Source organism: Mus musculus, chromosome 11 (assembly GCF_000001635.26).
Source record: "Mus musculus strain C57BL/6J chromosome 11, GRCm38.p6 C57BL/6J".
In the NCBI taxonomy this organism is placed as follows: Eukaryota; Metazoa; Chordata; class Mammalia; order Rodentia; family Muridae; genus Mus; species Mus musculus.
Window position 1 is genome coordinate 89,886,466 of NC_000077.6, and position 8,457 is coordinate 89,894,922.

An 8,457-nucleotide genomic window follows, 5' to 3' on the forward strand; every position below is an offset into this window, starting at 1 on the left:
GGGAGTGAAGCCCACGCCTAAGAAAGCAAAGGAGGAGAGCAGAGGCAAGGAAGTGAGGAGTGTTCAAATGGGGTGGAAGGATTACAGCCTGTGATGCTCTAGTTAGGTTCTCCTTCTGTTGCTATTTGAGACTAATCACTTGATGGATCAGATGCATTTCAAATATGATTGGGGATTAATTGAGAATTCTTCCGATCTTCAAAAATACCTAAACCTAGCCAAACACCCAAAAAAAGAACTGCACAAGGCATCCATCTCATTTTGATGAATTACCTCTGGGTAAAAAGATTTGGCAAAGAAAGATTATTTTAAATCACGGTGTCTTTAGCTGTTAGCCAGTTAAATTTTTTTTTAAAATGTCAACTGGGAAAGATTTGTGAATGTATAACACGAGGAACTAGTTCAAAATCAAAGGCATAACAAATCTAAGGTACTTCTAGCAGTATTGGCCAGTGTTGTGTTGGGTGGTTTCCCTTCAGCCTTGGTTTTAAGCAGACAACAGTTTTTGTATTATACTTGTCCTCCGGTCATGCACGAGTGAGACTACGAGGAACACCTTAGCCCAAGACTATCTGATGTTATGAAATGTAATGGTGCGGGTTTTTGTTGTTGGATTTTTTTCCTTTTCTTTTCTTCTTCTTCTTTTCTTCTTCTTCTTCTTCTTCTTCTTCTTCTTCTTCTTCTTCTTCTTCTTCTTCTTCTTCTTCTTCTCCTTCTCCTTCTCCTTCTCCTTCTCCTTCTCCTTCTCCTTCTCCTTCTCCTTCTCCTTCTCCTTCTCCTTCTCCTTCTCCTTCTCCTTCTCCTTCTCCTCCTCCTCCTCCTCCTCCTCCTCCTCCTCCTCCTCCTCCTCCTCCTCCTCCTCCTCCTCCTTCTCCTCCTCCTCCTCCCCCACCCTCCTCCTCCTCCCCCACCCTCCTCCTCCTCCTCCTCCTCCTCCTCCTCCTCCTCCTCCTCCTCCTCCTTCTGCCTTGTATATAATGGTTTCTGCTCTTAGGAAAACTTGGAAAGCCACTAATGATGATCTGTATGTGCGTCTGACATATTGAGCCAAGGTTTGTTTACTTAAAAGTAGACACTTTTGTCTGTTTCATTAGTATGCCTATTTGTTTTCAATTTTCACAGGTAGTATAATCATATGCAAACAAAAGCATCCTTTAAATAAATTTCCTTACTACCATGAAGTGTGTGTGCCCATTAGACATGTCTGGGACCATGCTAAAAGGAGCCACAAATAGATGAAGTTTACATTGAAAAAGCCCTGTTCTAATTAAAGAAGGCATGATAGTACCTGGCGTAGTATTAGTATGATGTGATCATATATTTCTATTTAAAAAGAATTAGATTTCAAATATGCATATCAGACTCTGCTTTATGCTTAAAACTTACCTTAGCACCCACAGTGTAAATATTTTCTTTTTGTTTCAGGTGTATTGAGGAATAATACAAAAATAAAAAAACATTGTATCTCTTCAATGTACCACATGATGTTTGGAAATACTTCTACCTTATAAGATGTTGCTGTAACCAACCTAGTTAACATATGAACATGTGAACATAAGCTCCCATAGTTCTCTTTTTAGAGTTGAAAATGCTGAAGACCCACTCTCTCAACAAATTTCTCCCACACAGTTCAGTATTATTAACTATGGTCACCATTGGAAGCAGAGACCTCAAGACCCGCTCTATCTCATACAAGTGCTACTTGACCAACATCTCTTCATTTCCTTCATGCTCCAACCCAGGCTAACCATCTTTCTGTCTCTATATATTCACCAATTTTAAATTCCACATATAAGTTGGAAATCATTTCCCTAATTTGTTTTTTTACAATGTTATCCAAACTTGTCGAAAGATTTCTCTTTTTCACTTATTTTTGGGCAGCTCTATATGCAAAGCATGCGAGGGTGTCTATTCTTTGAGACCCAGCTCTGTTCCACCGTTTACTCTTGGACCAGTGTCTCCCCCTCCTAGTTACTGATGATGCAGATGAGCTCTCAATAGCCAGTCATCTAAGTGTTCTAGTTTTGCTTTTGTTTTGGATTTCTTCTTTTTATCTCCAGTAGGTATCCACTTCTCTTCCCAAAATGACAATAGGGTTTTCATTGGAATTGCTTTGGCTCCATAAAACTGGTCAGAGAAAACAGAAATCTTAAAGGTACAAATTAAAAAAAAAATCTCCAGGTGGGTAAGATAATTTGGATGTCTTAAATTTCTTTTAGCAATCTTGTTCTTTCCAAGATAGAGGGTCAACACACCTTTGGGCTATTTCTCATCTTTTGATGATCTGATGCTTCTACTGCAAATGATAAAGTTAGAACATTGGTTTTGATTGCTTATTGATAGTACATAGAAATGTCATGTGGTTCTGTGCTTTTGCTAATTCAAAGATTAATCTGAGTATTTTGTTTTTCAATCTTTTAGACTGCCTACAGGCAAAAGCATGCAATATGTGAACAAAATGCTTTTGTTTCCTTACTTTCTGATATTTATAACTTTTATTTATTTATTTTGTCTGCTGGCTAGGACTTCCCGTACAACTTTAAATAGTGGTGCCAACAGAAGACACCTTGTCCAGGCCAATTGATACTTGTAAGGGGAAAAACAGTAAAATGATCCCCTACTTTGTACTGCTTCAAAAATTAAGTAGCTAACAGATCTAAAGTTGAAAGTAAACAAGTTGAGTTTGTAAATAAAACATCTTAAATGTCTCCATTATTTTAAGAAGGCAAGATATTTTAAATAGAATACAATATTTAAAATATAAAATAAAACACTGAGATTTTAAAATTAATTGAAATTAAGAACTTCTGACTATTGAAACCTTAAGAAAGCAACAAGGCAACTCACAGCTTGGGAAGGCATTCACAAGCACAAACACATTAATTCTATATCCAAAGATATGCAAATAACCCTTCCAAGATAGTCTGAGAGTTTACAAAAGGCCAAACAAACCAACAAATACTTTTCAAATGAAGGAACATAAGTAGCAAGAGAGAGAGAGACAGAGACAGAGACTGAGACAGAGACAAAGAAACAGAAAGAGAGGGGAAGAGAGAGAGAGAGAGAGAGAGAGAGAGAGAGAGAGAGAGAGAGAGAGAGAGAGAGAGAGAGAAGAGGCAGGCATAATGTGATATGGTATCATAATTCTTTAAGAATGGCTAAAATTAAAGACAGATGTTAACACTAATGTGTTCTTTATTGCTAGTTGAAGTACAGTTTGGAAGACTGTTCATTTGACATTATCTCCCAAAGTTAAAAAAACAAAACAAAACAAAACAAAACAAAAAAACCTGCCCTAGACATAATTTCCACATACCTCTAAGAAGAGTATGTAGATGTATAGCACATGTAGGTTCTATGTCCACAAGGACATACATGTGGAACAATTCATATGACACTATATTAACTCCTTCCTCTGTCATAATGGCATAAAACCCTACAGAACAACTGAAGGGACCAAGAAGCTTGCTTCAGCTCACAGTTTGGAGGATGTAACTCGCCATGCTGGAAACACGGGACCTGAAGCCACTGAGTCCACAGATGTAGTGTTTGTGCAGGGTTCTGTGGCTGCTTCATGTCTCTCTAAAGTTGGAGGCAGAGATCTAGCCGGAAACAGTGTCAGAAACTACAACTGCCCATGCCCTCTTTGGATCTTCCATGCTCTCCTATAATGTTCTGTGCCCCTTGTAACCCCCACCGCCATGCTTTCTCTCTTCAGTTAGATCCCTTCTCTTAAAGGTTCTACAAACTTTCAAATAGTACCATAGACTAGAGACCAAGCATTACACATATGAGCCTGTGGGGATATCTCACACCCAAACACTGATACTAGCTGGGCACCAATACTGTACAAGACTTGCATGATATCTTACAAGAGATGTTGTAGGCTGTGATCCAGTATTCGGTATATGGTACTCTTACTCACAGACAGAATATGCAGGTCTGGAAATCAGAAGGCGTAATGGGGGTATCTCCTTTTGCTCCCGCCCCCAGTTGGCCCTTAGGATTATCTCTTGTTGCTGAAGATTGGATAAAGGACTCAAAGATTCACATTGGATATAATCTGAAAGCCTCTTTCCTTTGGGCTAACTCCAATAGAACTAGAAAATACTGTGCAAGATCCTAAGGAAGAGAAGCAATTCATAGTGCTACCTATCTGGAACCTCTATAGGCCATAGCAATGGCCAGTATGACAAGCTATTCATAAACATGCAATAAGTGGCACTCCCTTGTTGGTGGCAACCAACAGCTGTCCAGTTGAACAGCTACACAGTTAAGATCATCTACTGTTCTTGCCCAGGAACAAGTTTGGTTCCTAGCATCCACACCAGGCAGCTCTCTGCCACCTGTGACTTCTTTAGATTCCTACAGTCTCTTCTAGTTTCTGTGGTTATTTAGCATTCATTCATATTCTCTCTCTCTCTCTCTCTCTCTCTCTCTCTCTCTCTCTCTCTCTCTCTCTCTCTCTCTCTCTAACACACACACACATACACAGAGAGACAGAGACACCCTCTCCCTCTTCCCCCCTCTCTTTCTCTCTCTCTCACATACACAGAGAGACAGAGACAGACAGACAGATAGACACAGAGAAACAAGAAACAATACAAAGTAACTTTTTAAAAGTACTTTAAATTGGCTAAATGATCTGTCTTGTTGAGGTCTGTTTTCCACCCCTTTATGTCCCATTTTAAATTAGTTTTCTTATTGAAAGATTAGAATTGGGTCTAGTTTCTTATTTACCCTGGTCACATCTATGTTTTAATTGTTATAATTAAAACATACTCCTGCAATGTATTGACAATGTTGGAAGACTAACCTCTCCTATCTCATTAACTCTCTTCTATTTAGTTCTGTTTCTTTACATCCAGTGTCCTATTTGTATGACTTTACTTAAGCTAATTTATTTTGATGTCTTACTTTCTTTTCTAGACTCTTAAAATGTAAACCTTTTCACTTAAAATTTGGCTACTCTTTGAGTTCACTTGTAAGCAATATCCTATTTCTCATCTGTTTAAGCAACATGTAGTCATTTTAATTTTTGTTCTACTTATGTCATATTTTTACTTTCAGATTGTAATTATAGTATTCATTAAATATATTCATCCACCTATTCATTTACCTGGTATTTATTAGTATAAGGCTTAGGGTTTGGAACTGGAGATAATATTCTCCAGCAGGGTTGAACAAACCCATTGTACAGAAGTGATAGAAAGAGGAAATTGCCCAAGGCCAGGAAGGAGATGAGGATGAGTAGTCAGTAGTGGGGAGGTGCACTGGTTAGAAGAAATGTGGTGCAGTACATGCATTTCTCTAAAGCTCTGATTGACATCCACAGTGGTCTGTCTGCTGGTCAATGTGAGCCTCTGTAACAAAATAGGGAGCTTATAAACAACAGACGTGTACCTCTCATGGTTCTGAGAAGTGGGACATTCAATATGACGAAACTGGCAGGTCCAGTGCCTGCTAATGATAAACTTTCTATTTCTGTCATAAACGGAGACTTTGTTATTGTTGACTCTCTACATGGTGAAGAAGGCTAGGCAGACCTCAAGGAGTCTTATAATGGCATCAATCCCCTGCATGAGATTCTCCACTCTTATGACATAACCTTTCCCAAGGGCCCCACCTTTAACACCAGCATTTTAATTTCATTCATTTATTGGGGTGTTAGAAATTGAAGCGAGGGTCTCTCTCATGCTAGACAAGGACACTATTTCTCAGACATACTTTTAATCTTTGGTTGGTTGGTTGTTTTGTTTGTTTTCTGAGAGAGGGTCTGGCTGAAAGTCATTGTAGAGCCTACAGTGAGTTTCATCTCTCCATTCTCCTGCCCATTCATACCTCTGGAGTGCTGAGCTTGCATATATATGCGGCATGCCCAGTTCATTATTCAGGATTTAGAAACAATTTCAACACATGGATTTTAGTGTGGCATAAACACTTAAATCATAGGAATATGAGAAAGTAGAATAAAGTTTAAGGAGCCCTTGGCTGCCCACTGAGGCAACTACGTAAAATACGGTTGCACTATTGGCTAAATGGAAAATATAGGATGAGGAGAACAGGATAGCTAGATAATTTATAATTGGGGTTTCATGAACCCCAATTCATGAACTAAACCAATGGCATGATTTAGCACAGAAAGTGGCACAAAATAACTGAGAATATTTTTAATGGACATGAAAATATTATATTGACCCTCAAATAATGACTCCACAGCATCCCCTGGCCAGACATCTTTGACTGGCAACTCAGAATAATTCTCATCTGGAGAGTCCCTTGAAGTTGAGCTCCCAAATCAGCCTGTGAACTGAGTGTTGAGAAGTCTATCCTACCGACATCCAGAATCACCGGCTCCATTTCTGAGGATCTACAGTGAGCAAGATCCTTCACCATCAGATTGGCTCATTTTTCCATTTACTCCTTATTGACATTCTTAAGGGTTAAAAAGTCAACACTCATAAGTACCAAGAAAGCTTGCTGTTAAGGAATCCTGAAATCATCTGAGAAAAATTCATTATTCTTCTCTAGACATGTGATTAATTGCCCTCTAATAAGATTTTCCAGTTTCCTCCTCCTCCTCCTCTTCCTCCTCTTCCTCCTCCTCTTCCTCCTCTTCCTCCTCTTCCTCCTCTTCCTCCTCCTCTTCCTCCTCTTCCTCCTCCTCCTCCCCCTTCTCCTCCTCTTCTTTTTGAGACAGGGTCTTATATAGCTCAGACTGTTCTGGAACTCACTATGTAGATGAGGTTAACCTCTAACCACAGAGATCTACCTTCTTCTGCCTTCTGGGCACTGGGATTAAAGGCATGTGCCACCATGCTGGCTTCTGTAGTAAGACGAAAAATAAGCAATCAAGTGTACTCCCCCCTCAATATCTCTCTCTCTCTCTCTCTCTCTCTCTCTCTCTCTCTCTCTCTCACACACACACACATTACCCTCATTGATTTTGACTGGTCAATTGCTTCTTCTTTCGGCTTCTTCATATTTCCTTAGATTTTTTTATTCACACCCTGTGGTCTTCATCTTACTGACTCAAAATATCATGATCACATTTTTTCTTATAAAAGTTATATTGTACAAACCACAAAGCATCAATTATCTTTCAGCCCTTAACATCGTTTTTACTGCTTTTCAGAATCTGTCAAATTTATGGGTAGTTCCAGATTTAAAGGCCAACTTTTGTCTTGCTGTCTCAGAGATACCAGGCTACTGACAATATTGAGCAGAATATCCATCTGAAAAAGCAGACTCCCAGTAATTATTCTTTCTCCTTTTAAAGACCAATATTATTTTATGACATAAAAATTAATATGGAGGAGAAAATTCACACAATGAAGAAAAGCATGAAGGACTATATCAAGATGGAGCACAACCTCACCATCACGAGAAAGAACTCCTATCTTTTGATACTTTTTTCTTTAATTTACTCTATCATATATTTTTACAGTTATTATACGGCATTTTTTTGTTTCTGTTTTTTTTGTCTATTTACTTTGTGGGACTAGTGATTGGTTCAAGGTCATTATGCATGCCAAACAAGAACTCTACTATTTGACCTCTCAGTTTCCTGGCCTTTTACATTTTATATGGATATATATCTGTATCTATAACTTTGCATGCCACTTAAAATTCTATTTCAAGTGCTCAACAGTATAACACAGCAGGAAAAGATGCTTGGGACCTAGTTTGGTGGCATAAGGTCAACTATTGGTAATCACACACTAGAAGGAGAAATCTGACTCCCTCAATGTGTCTTCAGACCTCCACACATGCACCATGAGATCCATGTACCTCCCTAAACACACACACACACACACACACACACACACACACACACACACACATCACACCAACCCACAGATCAAATAAACACACCTACACACACATACCAAATGAATAGATAAATGATAGATAGATAGATAGATAGATAGATAGATAGATAGATAGATAGATATGAAAATATTCTTCAATATTTTCATGAAGTAAATGTGATTGGTCATTTTTAAATTATAGAGACATTTCTGTGTCATTCTCCTATCCATCTTTTTCCCAGTTAGGTTGATGCTGTGCATATTCATGTGCTATGTTTTATTTTACATTATCTTATACTAATGCATTTTAACATGCAACTCAACCAAACGTTAAACATTCTATTCTTTTGACACGCCCTTTAAAATAATTTTTAAGCTGTCTGACTCCTTTATCTGTTTTGAGAACCCTTTCCCATTCACTGGGTTGCCTCATCCAAAGATAAGTGCTTAGCCTTACTGCAACTTGATATGCCATGTTTGGTTGATATCCTTGGGAGGCCTGCCTTTTTCTGAGAGGAAATGCAGAAGAATTAGAAGGGGGTGGGTGGGGAGGAGGAACTGGGAGGAGAGGATGGCGGGGAAACTGGTCAGGATGTAATAAATAAGAGAAAAAGATTTTAAATATTTTAAAATCTGTCTCTGTCTC